Source organism: Paramormyrops kingsleyae, chromosome 25, assembly GCF_048594095.1.
Source record: "Paramormyrops kingsleyae isolate MSU_618 chromosome 25, PKINGS_0.4, whole genome shotgun sequence".
Taxonomy (NCBI): domain Eukaryota; kingdom Metazoa; phylum Chordata; class Actinopteri; order Osteoglossiformes; family Mormyridae; genus Paramormyrops; species Paramormyrops kingsleyae.
In genome coordinates, this window is record NC_132821.1 from 2,794,392 (window position 1) to 2,810,061 (window position 15,670).

A 15,670-nucleotide genomic window follows, 5' to 3' on the forward strand; every position below is an offset into this window, starting at 1 on the left:
TACGTTTTCATATAGAATTGGCTCAAAGAGCATAGAAGTTCCTGAAAATAAATCCAACCCGCATTTGCAAAGACATGCTGGCTTTTGGTGTTATTTACCACTTTCTGATGGAATGAGCTTTTTGCGGGGGAGATATTGGAAAAGTTCATGAAGGAGTCAAGTTCCCTGAAGCAGTACTTCCATTAGAAGAGCCCACAGTTCTTGCGCTCAAAGCATTTCAATTTTTCAGTTCAGCTGATCTTGAGAGTTGTGTGAAATGACCTGTCATCGCTGCGTGTTTGCTTAAGGAATATTTTCGAGCTTTCGATGAAAAACCTTCCCGGAGTACTTGCATTGGTGGTTCAGTGGTAGAATTCTCGCCTGCCACGCGGGAGGCCCGGGTTCGATTCCCGGCCAATGCACTAGTGGTGTTTTAAAACCTGTACGTACACTCAGCGCCAAACTCCACCTAATTCAGCCTTATGTCTCGATATTTCCCCTCAAGTCCTGGCAAGCAGAGCCCTCGGGCTGGGTCGATTCACAGCCCCTCCGTAAAAACTACACAGAGGCATCTTGGCTTAACATGTCTGACCATCTTGTTGCCCATCCTTGTGTCTGTGCACTTTCTCACATTATCCAAGCATGGGTGCAAGCAACAATGCATGGCATTGTGAACCTGACATCATTTCAAGCCATCAGCAGTGGCTCCCTCATTTGGCTCCTATAATGCTTGTCTGCCAGGACCATCAGCAGACTTGTTGGGACCGTAGCATTTGCGTCCGGCGTAGACACTGAAAGGCAGCGATGGTGCGAGTGCTTGCAGATTAGAGGCAAACAAAATGAAAGTGTCAGACATGATTATAAGAATACAGTTGTGCCACATTCTTCTGTGTCATGGTGAGCAAAAGACATGGAGGATGCATGCATTTCTCTTAGCTGACAATTCTGATGCAGCTTGACTGGCAGAGTATACGTTTTCATATAGAATTGGCTCAAAGAGCATAGAAGTTCCTGAAAATAAATCCAACCCGCATTTGCAAAGACATGCTGGCTTTTGGTGTTATTTACCACTTTCTGATGGAATGAGCTTTTTGCGGGGGAGATATTGGAAAAGTTCATGAAGGAGTCAAGTTCCCTGAAGCAGTACTTCCATTAGAAGAGCCCACAGTTCTTGCGCTCAAAGCATTTCAATTTTTCAGTTCAGCTGATCTTGAGAGTTGTGTGAAATGACCTGTCATCGCTGCGTGTTTGCTTAAGGAATATTTTCGAGCTTTCGATGAAAAACCTTCCCGGAGTACTTGCATTGGTGGTTCAGTGGTAGAATTCTCGCCTGCCACGCGGGAGGCCCGGGTTCGATTCCCGGCCAATGCACTAGTGGTGTTTTAAAACCTGTACGTACACTCAGCGCCAAACTCCAGCTAATTCAGCCTTATGTCTCGATATTTCCCCTCAACTCCTGGCAAGCAGAGCCCTCGGGCTGGGTCGATTCACAGCCCCTCCGTAAAAACTACACAGAGGCATCTTGGCTTAACATGTCTGACCATCTTGTTGCCCATCCTTGTGTCTGTGCACTTTCTCACATTATCCAAGCATGGGTGCAAGCAACAATGCATGGCATTGTGAACCTGACATCATTTCAAGCCATCAGCAGTGGCTCCCTCATTTGGCTCCTATAATGCTTGTCTGCCAGGACCATCAGCAGACTTGTTGGGACCGTAGCATTTGCGTCCGGCGTAGACACTGAAAGGCAGCGATGGTGCGAGTGCTTGCAGATTAGAGGCAAACAAAATGAAAGTGTCAGACATGATTATAAGAATACAGTTGTGCCACATTCTTCTGTGTCATGGTGAGCAAAAGACATGGAGGATGCATGCATTTCTCTTAGCTGACAATTCTGATGCAGCTTGACTGGCAGAGTATACGTTTTCATATAGAATTGGCTCAAAGAGCATAGAAGTTCCTGAAAATAAATCCAACCCGCATTTGCAAAGACATGCTGGCTTTTGGTGTTATTTACCACTTTCTGATGGAATGAGCTTTTTGCGGGGGAGATATTGGAAAAGTTCATGAAGGAGTCAAGTTCCCTGAAGCAGTACTTCCATTAGAAGAGCCCACAGTTCTTGCGCTCAAAGCATTTCAATTTTTCAGTTCAGCTGATCTTGAGAGTTGTGTGAAATGACCTGTCATCGCTGCGTGTTTGCTTAAGGAATATTTTCGAGCTTTCGATGAAAAACCTTCCCGGAGTACTTGCATTGGTGGTTCAGTGGTAGAATTCTCGCCTGCCACGCGGGAGGCCCGGGTTCGATTCCCGGCCAATGCACTAGTGGTGTTTTAAAACCTGTACGTACACTCAGCGCCAAACTCCACCTAATTCAGCCTTATGTCTCGATATTTCCCCTCAAGTCCTGGCAAGCAGAGCCCTCGGGCTGGGTCGATTCACAGCCCCTCCGTAAAAACTACACAGAGGCATCTTGGCTTAACATGTCTGACCATCTTGTTGCCCATCCTTGTGTCTGTGCACTTTCTCACATTATCCAAGCATGGGTGCAAGCAACAATGCATGGCATTGTGAACCTGACATCATTTCAAGCCATCAGCAGTGGCTCCCTCATTTGGCTCCTATAATGCTTGTCTGCCAGGACCATCAGCAGACTTGTTGGGACCGTAGCATTTGCGTCCGGCGTAGACACTGAAAGGCAGCGATGGTGCGAGTGCTTGCAGATTAGAGGCAAACAAAATGAAAGTGTCAGACATGATTATAAGAATACAGTTGTGCCACATTCTTCTGTGTCATGGTGAGCAAAAGACATGGAGGATGCATGCATTTCTCTTAGCTGACAATTCTGATGCAGCTTGACTGGCAGAGTATACGTTTTCATATAGAATTGGCTCAAAGAGCATAGAAGTTCCTGAAAATAAATCCAACCCGCATTTGCAAAGACATGCTGGCTTTTGGTGTTATTTACCACTTTCTGATGGAATGAGCTTTTTGCGGGGGAGATATTGGAAAAGTTCATGAAGGAGTCAAGTTCCCTGAAGCAGTACTTCCATTAGAAGAGCCCACAGTTCTTGCGCTCAAAGCATTTCAATTTTTCAGTTCAGCTGATCTTGAGAGTTGTGTGAAATGACCTGTCATCGCTGCGTGTTTGCTTAAGGAATATTTTCGAGCTTTCGATGAAAAACCTTCCCGGAGTACTTGCATTGGTGGTTCAGTGGTAGAATTCTCGCCTGCCACGCGGGAGGCCCGGGTTCGATTCCCGGCCAATGCACTAGTGGTGTTTTAAAACCTGTACGTACACTCAGCGCCAAACTCCAGCTAATTCAGCCTTATGTCTCGATATTTCCCCTCAACTCCTGGCAAGCAGAGCCCTCGGGCTGGGTCGATTCACAGCCCCTCCGTAAAAACTACACAGAGGCATCTTGGCTTAACATGTCTGACCATCTTGTTGCCCATCCTTGTGTCTGTGCACTTTCTCACATTATCCAAGCATGGGTGCAAGCAACAATGCATGGCATTGTGAACCTGACATCATTTCAAGCCATCAGCAGTGGCTCCCTCATTTGGCTCCTATAATGCTTGTCTGCCAGGACCATCAGCAGACTTGTTGGGACCGTAGCATTTGCGTCCGGCGTAGACACTGAAAGGCAGCGATGGTGCGAGTGCTTGCAGATTAGAGGCAAACAAAATGAAAGTGTCAGACATGATTATAAGAATACAGTTGTGCCACATTCTTCTGTGTCATGGTGAGCAAAAGACATGGAGGATGCATGCATTTCTCTTAGCTGACAATTCTGATGCAGCTTGACTGGCAGAGTATACGTTTTCATATAGAATTGGCTCAAAGAGCATAGAAGTTCCTGAAAATAAATCCAACCCGCATTTGCAAAGACATGCTGGCTTTTGGTGTTATTTACCACTTTCTGATGGAATGAGCTTTTTGCGGGGGAGATATTGGAAAAGTTCATGAAGGAGTCAAGTTCCCTGAAGCAGTACTTCCATTAGAAGAGCCCACAGTTCTTGCGCTCAAAGCATTTCAATTTTTCAGTTCAGCTGATCTTGAGAGTTGTGTGAAATGACCTGTCATCGCTGCGTGTTTGCTTAAGGAATATTTTCGAGCTTTCGATGAAAAACCTTCCCGGAGTACTTGCATTGGTGGTTCAGTGGTAGAATTCTCGCCTGCCACGCGGGAGGCCCGGGTTCGATTCCCGGCCAATGCACTAGTGGTGTTTTAAAACCTGTACGTACACTCAGCGCCAAACTCCAGCTAATTCAGCCTTATGTCTCGATATTTCCCCTCAACTCCTGGCAAGCAGAGCCCTCGGGCTGGGTCGATTCACAGCCCCTCCGTAAAAACTACACAGAGGCATCTTGGCTTAACATGTCTGACCATCTTGTTGCCCATCCTTGTGTCTGTGCACTTTCTCACATTATCCAAGCATGGGTGCAAGCAACAATGCATGGCATTGTGAACCTGACATCATTTCAAGCCATCAGCAGTGGCTCCCTCATTTGGCTCCTATAATGCTTGTCTGCCAGGACCATCAGCAGACTTGTTGGGACCGTAGCATTTGCGTCCGGCGTAGACACTGAAAGGCAGCGATGGTGCGAGTGCTTGCAGATTAGAGGCAAACAAAATGAAAGTGTCAGACATGATTATAAGAATACAGTTGTGCCACATTCTTCTGTGTCATGGTGAGCAAAAGACATGGAGGATGCATGCATTTCTCTTAGCTGACAATTCTGATGCAGCTTGACTGGCAGAGTATACGTTTTCATATAGAATTGGCTCAAAGAGCATAGAAGTTCCTGAAAATAAATCCAACCCGCATTTGCAAAGACATGCTGGCTTTTGGTGTTATTTACCACTTTCTGATGGAATGAGCTTTTTGCGGGGGAGATATTGGAAAAGTTCATGAAGGAGTCAAGTTCCCTGAAGCAGTACTTCCATTAGAAGAGCCCACAGTTCTTGCGCTCAAAGCATTTCAATTTTTCAGTTCAGCTGATCTTGAGAGTTGTGTGAAATGACCTGTCATCGCTGCGTGTTTGCTTAAGGAATATTTTCGAGCTTTCGATGAAAAACCTTCCCGGAGTACTTGCATTGGTGGTTCAGTGATAGAATTCTCGCCTGCCACGCGGGAGGCCCGGGTTCGATTCCCGGCCAATGCACTAGTGGTGTTTTAAAACCTGTACGTACACTCAGCGCCAAACTCCAGCTAATTCAGCCTTATGTCTCGATATTTCCCCTCAACTCCTGGCAAGCAGAGCCCTCGGGCTGGGTCGATTCACAGCCCCTCCGTAAAAACTACACAGAGGCATCTTGGCTTAACATGTCTGACCATCTTGTTGCCCATCCTTGTGTCTGTGCACTTTCTCACATTATCCAAGCATGGGTGCAAGCAACAATGCATGGCATTGTGAACCTGACATCATTTCAAGCCATCAGCAGTGGCTCCCTCATTTGGCTCCTATAATGCTTGTCTGCCAGGACCATCAGCAGACTTGTTGGGACCGTAGCATTTGCGTCCGGCGTAGACACTGAAAGGCAGCGATGGTGCGAGTGCTTGCAGATTAGAGGCAAACAAAATGAAAGTGTCAGACATGATTATAAGAATACAGTTGTGCCACATTCTTCTGTGTCATGGTGAGCAAAAGACATGGAGGATGCATGCATTTCTCTTAGCTGACAATTCTGATGCAGCTTGACTGGCAGAGTATACGTTTTCATATAGAATTGGCTCAAAGAGCATAGAAGTTCCTGAAAATAAATCCAACCCGCATTTGCAAAGACATGCTGGCTTTTGGTGTTATTTACCACTTTCTGATGGAATGAGCTTTTTGCGGGGGAGATATTGGAAAAGTTCATGAAGGAGTCAAGTTCCCTGAAGCAGTACTTCCATTAGAAGAGCCCACAGTTCTTGCGCTCAAAGCATTTCAATTTTTCAGTTCAGCTGATCTTGAGAGTTGTGTGAAATGACCTGTCATCGCTGCGTGTTTGCTTAAGGAATATTTTCGAGCTTTCGATGAAAAACCTTCCCGGAGTACTTGCATTGGTGGTTCAGTGGTAGAATTCTCGCCTGCCACGCGGGAGGCCCGGGTTCGATTCCCGGCCAATGCACTAGTGGTGTTTTAAAACCTGTACGTACACTCAGCGCCAAACTCCACCTAATTCAGCCTTATGTCTCGATATTTCCCCTCAACTCCTGGCAAGCAGAGCCCTCGGGCTGGGTCGATTCACAGCCCCTCCGTAAAAACTACACAGAGGCATCTTGGCTTAACATGTCTGACCATCTTGTTGCCCATCCTTGTGTCTGTGCACTTTCTCACATTATCCAAGCATGGGTGCAAGCAACAATGCATGGCATTGTGAACCTGACATCATTTCAAGCCATCAGCAGTGGCTCCCTCATTTGGCTCCTATAATGCTTGTCTGCCAGGACCATCAGCAGACTTGTTGGGACCGTAGCATTTGCATCCGGCGTAGACACTCAAAGGCAGCGATGGTGCGAGTGCTTGCAGATTAGAGGCAAACAAAATGAAAGTGTCAGACATGATTATAAGAATACAGTTGTGCCACATTCTTCTGTGTCATGGTGAGCAAAAGACATGGAGGATGCATGCATTTCTCTTAGCTGACAATTCTGATGCAGCTTGACTGGCAGAGTATACGTTTTCATATAGAATTGGCTCAAAGAGCATAGAAGTTCCTGAAAATAAATCCAACCCGCATTTGCAAAGACATGCTGGCTTTTGGTGTTATTTACCACTTTCTGATGGAATGAGCTTTTTGCGGGGGAGATATTGGAAAAGTTCATGAAGGAGTCAAGTTCCCTGAAGCAGTACTTCCATTAGAAGAGCCCACAGTTCTTGCGCTCAAAGCATTTCAATTTTTCAGTTCAGCTGATCTTGAGAGTTGTGTGAAATGACCTGTCATCGCTGCGTGTTTGCTTAAGGAATATTTTCGAGCTTTCGATGAAAAACCTTCCCGGAGTACTTGCATTGGTGGTTCAGTGGTAGAATTCTCGCCTGCCACGCGGGAGGCCCGGGTTCGATTCCCGGCCAATGCACTAGTGGTGTTTTAAAACCTGTACGTACACTCAGCGCCAAACTCCACCTAATTCAGCCTTATGTCTCGATATTTCCCCTCAACTCCTGGCAAGCAGAGCCCTCGGGCTGGGTCGATTCACAGCCCCTCCGTAAAAACTACACAGAGGCATCTTGGCTTAACATGTCTGACCATCTTGTTGCCCATCCTTGTGTCTGTGCACTTTCTCACATTATCCAAGCATGGGTGCAAGCAACAATGCATGGCATTGTGAACCTGACATCATTTCAAGCCATCAGCAGTGGCTCCCTCATTTGGCTCCTATAATGCTTGTCTGCCAGGACCATCAGCAGACTTGTTGGGACCGTAGCATTTGCATCCGGCGTAGACACTCAAAGGCAGCGATGGTGCGAGTGCTTGCAGATTAGAGGCAAACAAAATGAAAGTGTCAGACATGATTATAAGAATACAGTTGTGCCACATTCTTCTGTGTCATGGTGAGCAAAAGACATGGAGGATGCATGCATTTCTCTTAGCTGACAATTCTGATGCAGCTTGACTGGCAGAGTATGCGTTTTCATATAGAATTGGCTCAAAGAGCATAGAAGTTCCTGAAAATAAATCCAACCCGCATTTGCAAAGACATGCTGGCTTTTGGTGTTATTTACCACTTTCTGATGGAATGAGCTTTTTGCGGGGGAGATATTGGAAAAGTTCATGAAGGAGTCAAGTTCCCTGAAGCAGTACTTCCATTAGAAGAGCCCACAGTTCTTGCGCTCAAAGCATTTCAATTTTTCAGTTCAGCTGATCTTGAGAGTTGTGTGAAATGACCTGTCATCGCTGCGTGTTTGCTTAAGGAATATTTTCGAGCTTTCGATGAAAAACCTTCCCGGAGTACTTGCATTGGTGGTTCAGTGGTAGAATTCTCGCCTGCCACGCGGGAGGCCCGGGTTCGATTCCCGGCCAATGCACTAGTGGTGTTTTAAAACCTGTACGTACACTCAGGGCCAAACTCCAGCTAATTCAGCCTTATGTCTCGATATTTCCCCTCAACTCCTGGCAAGCAGAGCCCTCGGGCTGGGTCGATTCACAGCCCCTCCGTAAAAACTACACAGAGGCATCTTGGCTTAACATGTCTGACCATCTTGTTGCCCATCCTTGTGTCTGTGCACTTTCTCACATTATCCAAGCATGGGTGCAAGCAACAATGCATGGCATTGTGAACCTGACATCATTTCAAGCCATCAGCAGTGGCTCCCTCATTTGGCTCCTATAATGCTTGTCTGCCAGGACCATCAGCAGACTTGTTGGGACCGTAGCATTTGCGTCCGGCGTAGACACTGAAAGGCAGCGATGGTGCGAGTGCTTGCAGATTAGAGGCAAACAAAATGAAAGTGTCAGACATGATTATAAGAATACAGTTGTGCCACATTCTTCTGTGTCATGGTGAGCAAAAGACATGGAGGACGCATGCATTTCTCTTAGCTGACAATTCTGATGCAGCTTGACTGGCAGAGTATACGTTTTCATATAGAATTGGCTCAAAGAGCATAGAAGTTCCTGAAAATAAATCCAACCCGCATTTGCAAAGACATGCTGGCTTTTGGTGTTATTTACCACTTTCTGATGGAATGAGCTTTTTGCGGGGGAGATATTGGAAAAGTTCATGAAGGAGTCAAGTTCCCTGAAGCAGTACTTCCATTAGAAGAGCCCACAGTTCTTGCGCTCAAAGCATTTCAATTTTTCAGTTCAGCTGATCTTGAGAGTTGTGTGAAATGACCTGTCATCGCTGCGTGTTTGCTTAAGGAATATTTTCGAGCTTTCGATGAAAAACCTTCCCGGAGTACTTGCATTGGTGGTTCAGTGGTAGAATTCTCGCCTGCCACGCGGGAGGCCCGGGTTCGATTCCCGGCCAATGCACTAGTGGTGTTTTAAAACCTGTACGTACACTCAGCGCCAAACTCCCCCTAATTCAGCCTTATGTCTCGATATTTCCCCTCAACTCCTGGCAAGCAGAGCCCTCGGGCTGGGTCGATTCACAGCCCCTCCGTAAAAACTACACAGAGGCATCTTGGCTTAACATGTCTGACCATCTTGTTGCCCATCCTTGTGTCTGTGCACTTTCTCACATTATCCAAGCATGGGTGCAAGCAACAATGCATGGCATTGTGAACCTGACATCATTTCAAGCCATCAGCAGTGGCTCCCTCATTTGGCTCCTATAATGCTTGTCTGCCAGGACCATCAGCAGACTTGTTGGGACCGTAGCATTTGCGTCCGGCGTAGACACTGAAAGGCAGCGATGGTGCGAGTGCTTGCAGATTAGAGGCAAACAAAATGAAAGTGTCAGACATGATTATAAGAATACAGTTGTGCCACATTCTTCTGTGTCATGGTGAGCAAAAGACATGGAGGATGCATGCATTTCTCTTAGCTGACAATTCTGATGCAGCTTGACTGGCAGAGTATACGTTTTCATATAGAATTGGCTCAAAGAGCATAGAAGTTCCTGAAAATAAATCCAACCCGCATTTGCAAAGACATGCTGGCTTTTGGTGTTATTTACCACTTTCTGATGGAATGAGCTTTTTGCGGGGGAGATATTGGAAAAGTTCATGAAGGAGTCAAGTTCCCTGAAGCAGTACTTCCATTAGAAGAGCCCACAGTTCTTGCGCTCAAAGCATTTCAATTTTTCAGTTCAGCTGATCTTGAGAGTTGTGTGAAATGACCTGTCATCGCTGCGTGTTTGCTTAAGGAATATTTTCGAGCTTTCGATGAAAAACCTTCCCGGAGTACTTGCATTGGTGGTTCAGTGGTAGAATTCTCGCCTGCCACGCGGGAGGCCCGGGTTCGATTCCCGGCCAATGCACTAGTGGTGTTTTAAAACCTGTACGTACACTCAGCGCCAAACTCCCCCTAATTCAGCCTTATGTCTCGATATTTCCCCTCAACTCCTGGCAAGCAGAGCCCTCGGGCTGGGTCGATTCACAGCCCCTCCGTAAAAACTACACAGAGGCATCTTGGCTTAACATGTCTGACCATCTTGTTGCCCATCCTTGTGTCTGTGCACTTTCTCACATTATCCAAGCATGGGTGCAAGCAACAATGCATGGCATTGTGAACCTGACATCATTTCAAGCCATCAGCAGTGGCTCCCTCATTTGGCTCCTATAATGCTTGTCTGCCAGGACCATCAGCAGACTTGTTGGGACCGTAGCATTTGCGTCCGGCGTAGACACTGAAAGGCAGCGATGGTGCGAGTGCTTGCAGATTAGAGGCAAACAAAATGAAAGTGTCAGACATGATTATAAGAATACAGATGTGCCACATTCTTCTGTGTCATGGTGAGCAAAAGACATGGAGGATGCATGCATTTCTCTTAGCTGACAATTCTGATGCAGCTTGACTGGCAGAGTATACGTTTTCATATAGAATTGGCTCAAAGAGCATAGAAGTTCCTGAAAATAAATCCAACCCGCATTTGCAAAGACATGCTGGCTTTTGGTGTTATTTACCACTTTCTGATGGAATGAGCTTTTTGCGGGGGAGATATTGGAAAAGTTCATGAAGGAGTCAAGTTCCCTGAAGCAGTACTTCCATTAGAAGAGCCCACAGTTCTTGCGCTCAAAGCATTTCAATTTTTCAGTTCAGCTGATCTTGAGAGTTGTGTGAAATGACCTGTCATCGCTGCGTGTTTGCTTAAGGAATATTTTCGAGCTTTCGATGAAAAACCTTCCCGGAGTACTTGCATTGGTGGTTCAGTGGTAGAATTCTCGCCTGCCACGCGGGAGGCCCGGGTTCGATTCCCGGCCAATGCACTAGTGGTGTTTTAAAACCTGTACGTACACTCAGCGCCAAACTCCCCCTAATTCAGCCTTATGTCTCGATATTTCCCCTCAACTCCTGGCAAGCAGAGCCCTCGGGCTGGGTCGATTCACAGCCCCTCCGTAAAAACTACACAGAGGCATCTTGGCTTAACATGTCTGACCATCTTGTTGCCCATCCTTGTGTCTGTGCACTTTCTCACATTATCCAAGCATGGGTGCAAGCAACAATGCATGGCATTGTGAACCTGACATCATTTCAAGCCATCAGCAGTGGCTCCCTCATTTGGCTCCTATAATGCTTGTCTGCCAGGACCATCAGCAGACTTGTTGGGACCGTAGCATTTGCGTCCGGCGTAGACACTCAAAGGCAGCGATGGTGCGAGTGCTTGCAGATTAGAGGCAAACAAAATGAAAGTGTCAGACATGCTTATAAGAATACAGTTGTGCCACATTCTTCTGTGTCATGGTGAGCAAAAGACATGGAGGATGCATGCATTTCTCTTAGCTGACAATTCTGATGCAGCTTGACTGGCAGAGTATACGTTTTCATATAGAATTGGCTCAAAGAGCATAGAAGTTCCTGAAAATAAATCCATCCCGCATTTGCAAAGACATGCTGGCTTTTGGTGTTATTTACCACTTTCTGATGGAATGAGCTTTTTGCGGGGGAGATATTGGAAAAGTTCATGAAGGAGTCAAGTTCCCTGAAGCAGTACTTCCATTAGAAGAGCCCACAGTTCTTGCGCTCAAAGCATTTCAATTTTTCAGTTCAGCTGATCTTGAGAGTTGTGTGAAATGACCTGTCATCGCTGCGTGTTTGCTTAAGGAATATTTTCGAGCTTTCGATGAAAAACCTTCCCGGAGTACTTGCATTGGTGGTTCAGTGGTAGAATTCTCGCCTGCCACGTGGGAGGCCCGGGTTCGATTCCCGGCCAATGCACTAGTGGTGTTTTAAAACCTGTACGTACACTCAGCGCCAAACTCCCCCTAATTCAGCCTTATTGAGGCTCTCAACTCGATATTTCCCCTCAACTCCTGGCAAGCAGAGCCCTCGGGCTGGGTCGATTCACAGCCCCTCCGTAAAAACTACACAGAGGCATCTTGGCTTAACATGTCTGACCATCTTGTTGCCCATCCTTGTGTCTGTGCACTTTCTCACATTATCCAAGCATGGGTGCAAGCAACAATGCATGGCATTGTGAACCTGACATCATTTCAAGCCATCAGCAGTGGCTCCCTCATTTGGCTCCTATAATGCTTGTCTGCCAGGACCATCAGCAGACTTGTTGGGACCGTAGCATTTGCGTCCGGCGTAGACACTGAAAGGCAGCGATGGTGCGAGTGCTTGCAGATTAGAGGCAAACAAAATGAAAGTGTCAGACATGATTATAAGAATACAGTTGTGCCACATTCTTCTGTGTCATGGTGAGCAAAAGACATGGAGGATGCATGCATTTCTCTTAGCTGACAATTCTGATGCAGCTTGACTGGCAGAGTATACGTTTTCATATAGAATTGGCTCAAAGAGCATAGAAGTTCCTGAAAATAAATCCAACCCGCATTTGCAAAGACATGCTGGCTTTTGGTGTTATTTACCACTTTCTGATGGAATGAGCTTTTTGCGGGGGAGATATTGGAAAAGTTCATGAAGGAGTCAAGTTCCCTGAAGCAGTACTTCCATTAGAAGAGCCCACAGTTCTTGCGCTCAAAGCATTTCAATTTTTCAGTTCAGCTGATCTTGAGAGTTGTGTGAAATGACCTGTCATCGCTGCGTGTTTGCTTAAGGAATATTTTCGAGCTTTCGATGAAAAACCTTCCCGGAGTACTTGCATTGGTGGTTCAGTGGTAGAATTCTCGCCTGCCACGCGGGAGGCCCGGGTTCGATTCCCGGCCAATGCACTAGTGGTGTTTTAAAACCTGTACGTACACTCAGCGCCAAACTCCACCTAATTCAGCCTTATGTCTCGATATTTCCCCTCAACTCCTGGCAAGCAGAGCCCTCGGGCTGGGTCGATTCACAGCCCCTCCGTAAAAACTACACAGAGGCATCTTGGCTTAACATGTCTGACCATCTTGTTGCCCATCCTTGTGTCTGTGCACTTTCTCACATTATCCAAGCATGGGTGCAAGCAACAATGCATGGCATTGTGAACCTGACATCATTTCAAGCCATCAGCAGTGGCTCCCTCATTTGGCTCCTATAATGCTTGTCTGCCAGGACCATCAGCAGACTTGTTGGGACCGTAGCATTTGCATCCGGCGTAGACACTCAAAGGCAGCGATGGTGCGAGTGCTTGCAGATTAGAGGCAAACAAAATGAAAGTGTCAGACATGATTATAAGAATACAGTTGTGCCACATTCTTCTGTGTCATGGTGAGCAAAAGACATGGAGGATGCATGCATTTCTCTTAGCTGACAATTCTGATGCAGCTTGACTGGCAGAGTATACGTTTTCATATAGAATTGGCTCAAAGAGCATAGAAGTTCCTGAAAATAAATCCAACCCGCATTTGCAAAGACATGCTGGCTTTTGGTGTTATTTACCACTTTCTGATGGAATGAGCTTTTTGCGGGGGAGATATTGGAAAAGTTCATGAAGGAGTCAAGTTCCCTGAAGCAGTACTTCCATTAGAAGAGCCCACAGTTCTTGCGCTCAAAGCATTTCAATTTTTCAGTTCAGCTGATCTTGAGAGTTGTGTGAAATGACCTGTCATCGCTGCGTGTTTGCTTAAGGAATATTTTCGAGCTTTCGATGAAAAACCTTCCCGGAGTACTTGCATTGGTGGTTCAGTGGTAGAATTCTCGCCTGCCACGCGGGAGGCCCGGGTTCGATTCCCGGCCAATGCACTAGTGGTGTTTTAAAACCTGTACGTACACTCAGCGCCAAACTCCACCTAATTCAGCCTTATGTCTCGATATTTCCCCTCAACTCCTGGCAAGCAGAGCCCTCGGGCTGGGTCGATTCACAGCCCCTCCGTAAAAACTACACAGAGGCATCTTGGCTTAACATGTCTGACCATCTTGTTGCCCATCCTTGTGTCTGTGCACTTTCTCACATTATCCAAGCATGGGTGCAAGCAACAATGCATGGCATTGTGAACCTGACATCATTTCAAGCCATCAGCAGTGGCTCCCTCATTTGGCTCCTATAATGCTTGTCTGCCAGGACCATCAGCAGACTTGTTGGGACCGTAGCATTTGCGTCCGGCGTAGACACTGAAAGGCAGCGATGGTGCGAGTGCTTGCAGATTAGAGGCAAACAAAATGAAAGTGTCAGACATGATTATAAGAATACAGTTGTGCCACATTCTTCTGTGTCATGGTGAGCAAAAGACATGGAGGATGCATGCATTTCTCTTAGCTGACAATTCTGATGCAGCTTGACTGGCAGAGTATGCGTTTTCATATAGAATTGGCTCAAAGAGCATAGAAGTTCCTGAAAATAAATCCAACCCGCATTTGCAAAGACATGCTGGCTTTTGGTGTTATTTACCACTTTCTGATGGAATGAGCTTTTTGCGGGGGAGATATTGGAAAAGTTCATGAAGGAGTCAAGTTCCCTGAAGCAGTACTTCCATTAGAAGAGCCCACAGTTCTTGCGCTCAAAGCATTTCAATTTTTCAGTTCAGCTGATCTTGAGAGTTGTGTGAAATGACCTGTCATCGCTGCGTGTTTGCTTAAGGAATATTTTCGAGCTTTCGATGAAAAACCTTCCCGGAGTACTTGCATTGGTGGTTCAGTGGTAGAATTCTCGCCTGCCACGCGGGAGGCCCGGGTTCGATTCCCGGCCAATGCACTAGTGGTGTTTTAAAACCTGTACGTACACTCAGGGCCAAACTCCAGCTAATTCAGCCTTATGTCTCGATATTTCCCCTCAACTCCTGGCAAGCAGAGCCCTCGGGCTGGGTCGATTCACAGCCCCTCCGTAAAAACTACACAGAGGCATCTTGGCTTAACATGTCTGACCATCTTGTTGCCCATCCTTGTGTCTGTGCACTTTCTCACATTATCCAAGCATGGGTGCAAGCAACAATGCATGGCATTGTGAACCTGACATCATTTCAAGCCATCAGCAGTGGCTCCCTCATTTGGCTCCTATAATGCTTGTCTGCCAGGACCATCAGCAGACTTGTTGGGACCGTAGCATTTGCGTCCGGCGTAGACACTGAAAGGCAGCGATGGTGCGAGTGCTTGCAGATTAGAGGCAAACAAAATGAAAGTGTCAGACATGATTATAAGAATACAGTTGTGCCACATTCTTCTGTGTCATGGTGAGCAAAAGACATGGAGGATGCATGCATTTCTCTTAGCTGACAATTCTGATGCAGCTTGACTGGCAGAGTATACGTTTTCATATAGAATTGGCTCAAAGAGCATAGAAGTTCCTGAAAATAAATCCAACCCGCATTTGCAAAGACATGCTGGCTTTTGGTGTTATTTACCACTTTCTGATGGAATGAGCTTTTTGCGGGGGAGATATTGGAAAAGTTCATGAAGGAGTCAAGTTCCCTGAAGCAGTACTTCCATTAGAAGAGCCCACAGTTCTTGCGCTCAAAGCATTTCAATTTTTCAGTTCAGCTGATCTTGAGAGTTGTGTGAAATGACCTGTCATCGCTGCGTGTTTGCTTAAGGAATATTTTCGAGCTTTCGATGAAAAACCTTCCCGGAGTACTTGCATTGGTGGTTCAGTGGTAGAATTCTCGCCTGCCACGTGGGAGGCCCGGGTTCGATTCCCGGCCAATGCACTAGTGGTGTTTTAAAACCTGTACGTACACTCAGCGCCAAACTCCCCCTAATTCAGCCTTATTGAGGCTCTCAAC

At 46.4% G+C, this 15,670-nt stretch overlaps 14 non-coding genes across 14 annotated transcripts; all 14 read left to right on the forward strand.

The window, feature by feature from the left end:
• The first annotated feature begins 330 nt into the window (after window positions 1–330).
• On the forward strand, window positions 331–401 carry trnag-gcc (transfer RNA glycine (anticodon GCC)). The gene has a single exon. It is a non-coding gene; the product is annotated as a tRNA-Gly (tRNA).
• An 878-nt stretch (window positions 402–1,279) lies between these two features.
• Window positions 1,280–1,350, forward strand: trnag-gcc (transfer RNA glycine (anticodon GCC)). Its single transcript has one exon. It is a non-coding gene; the product is annotated as a tRNA-Gly (tRNA).
• An 878-nt stretch (window positions 1,351–2,228) lies between these two features.
• Window positions 2,229–2,299, forward strand: trnag-gcc (transfer RNA glycine (anticodon GCC)). Its single transcript has one exon. It is a non-coding gene; the product is annotated as a tRNA-Gly (tRNA).
• An 878-nt stretch (window positions 2,300–3,177) lies between these two features.
• Window positions 3,178–3,248, forward strand: trnag-gcc (transfer RNA glycine (anticodon GCC)). The gene has a single exon. It is a non-coding gene; the product is annotated as a tRNA-Gly (tRNA).
• Window positions 3,249–4,126: 878 nt separating this feature from the next.
• On the forward strand, window positions 4,127–4,197 carry trnag-gcc (transfer RNA glycine (anticodon GCC)). Its single transcript has one exon. It is a non-coding gene; the product is annotated as a tRNA-Gly (tRNA).
• A 1,827-nt stretch (window positions 4,198–6,024) lies between these two features.
• On the forward strand, window positions 6,025–6,095 carry trnag-gcc (transfer RNA glycine (anticodon GCC)). The gene has a single exon. It is a non-coding gene; the product is annotated as a tRNA-Gly (tRNA).
• An 878-nt stretch (window positions 6,096–6,973) lies between these two features.
• trnag-gcc (transfer RNA glycine (anticodon GCC)) lies at window positions 6,974–7,044 on the forward strand. The gene has a single exon. It is a non-coding gene; the product is annotated as a tRNA-Gly (tRNA).
• An 878-nt stretch (window positions 7,045–7,922) lies between these two features.
• Window positions 7,923–7,993, forward strand: trnag-gcc (transfer RNA glycine (anticodon GCC)). The gene has a single exon. It is a non-coding gene; the product is annotated as a tRNA-Gly (tRNA).
• Window positions 7,994–8,871: 878 nt separating this feature from the next.
• trnag-gcc (transfer RNA glycine (anticodon GCC)) lies at window positions 8,872–8,942 on the forward strand. The gene has a single exon. It is a non-coding gene; the product is annotated as a tRNA-Gly (tRNA).
• Window positions 8,943–9,820: 878 nt separating this feature from the next.
• Window positions 9,821–9,891, forward strand: trnag-gcc (transfer RNA glycine (anticodon GCC)). The gene has a single exon. It is a non-coding gene; the product is annotated as a tRNA-Gly (tRNA).
• An 878-nt stretch (window positions 9,892–10,769) lies between these two features.
• On the forward strand, window positions 10,770–10,840 carry trnag-gcc (transfer RNA glycine (anticodon GCC)). The gene has a single exon. It is a non-coding gene; the product is annotated as a tRNA-Gly (tRNA).
• Window positions 10,841–12,677: 1,837 nt separating this feature from the next.
• Window positions 12,678–12,748, forward strand: trnag-gcc (transfer RNA glycine (anticodon GCC)). Its single transcript has one exon. It is a non-coding gene; the product is annotated as a tRNA-Gly (tRNA).
• Window positions 12,749–13,626: 878 nt separating this feature from the next.
• Window positions 13,627–13,697, forward strand: trnag-gcc (transfer RNA glycine (anticodon GCC)). Its single transcript has one exon. It is a non-coding gene; the product is annotated as a tRNA-Gly (tRNA).
• Window positions 13,698–14,575: 878 nt separating this feature from the next.
• trnag-gcc (transfer RNA glycine (anticodon GCC)) lies at window positions 14,576–14,646 on the forward strand. The gene has a single exon. It is a non-coding gene; the product is annotated as a tRNA-Gly (tRNA).
• Window positions 14,647–15,670: the final 1,024 nt, after the last annotated feature.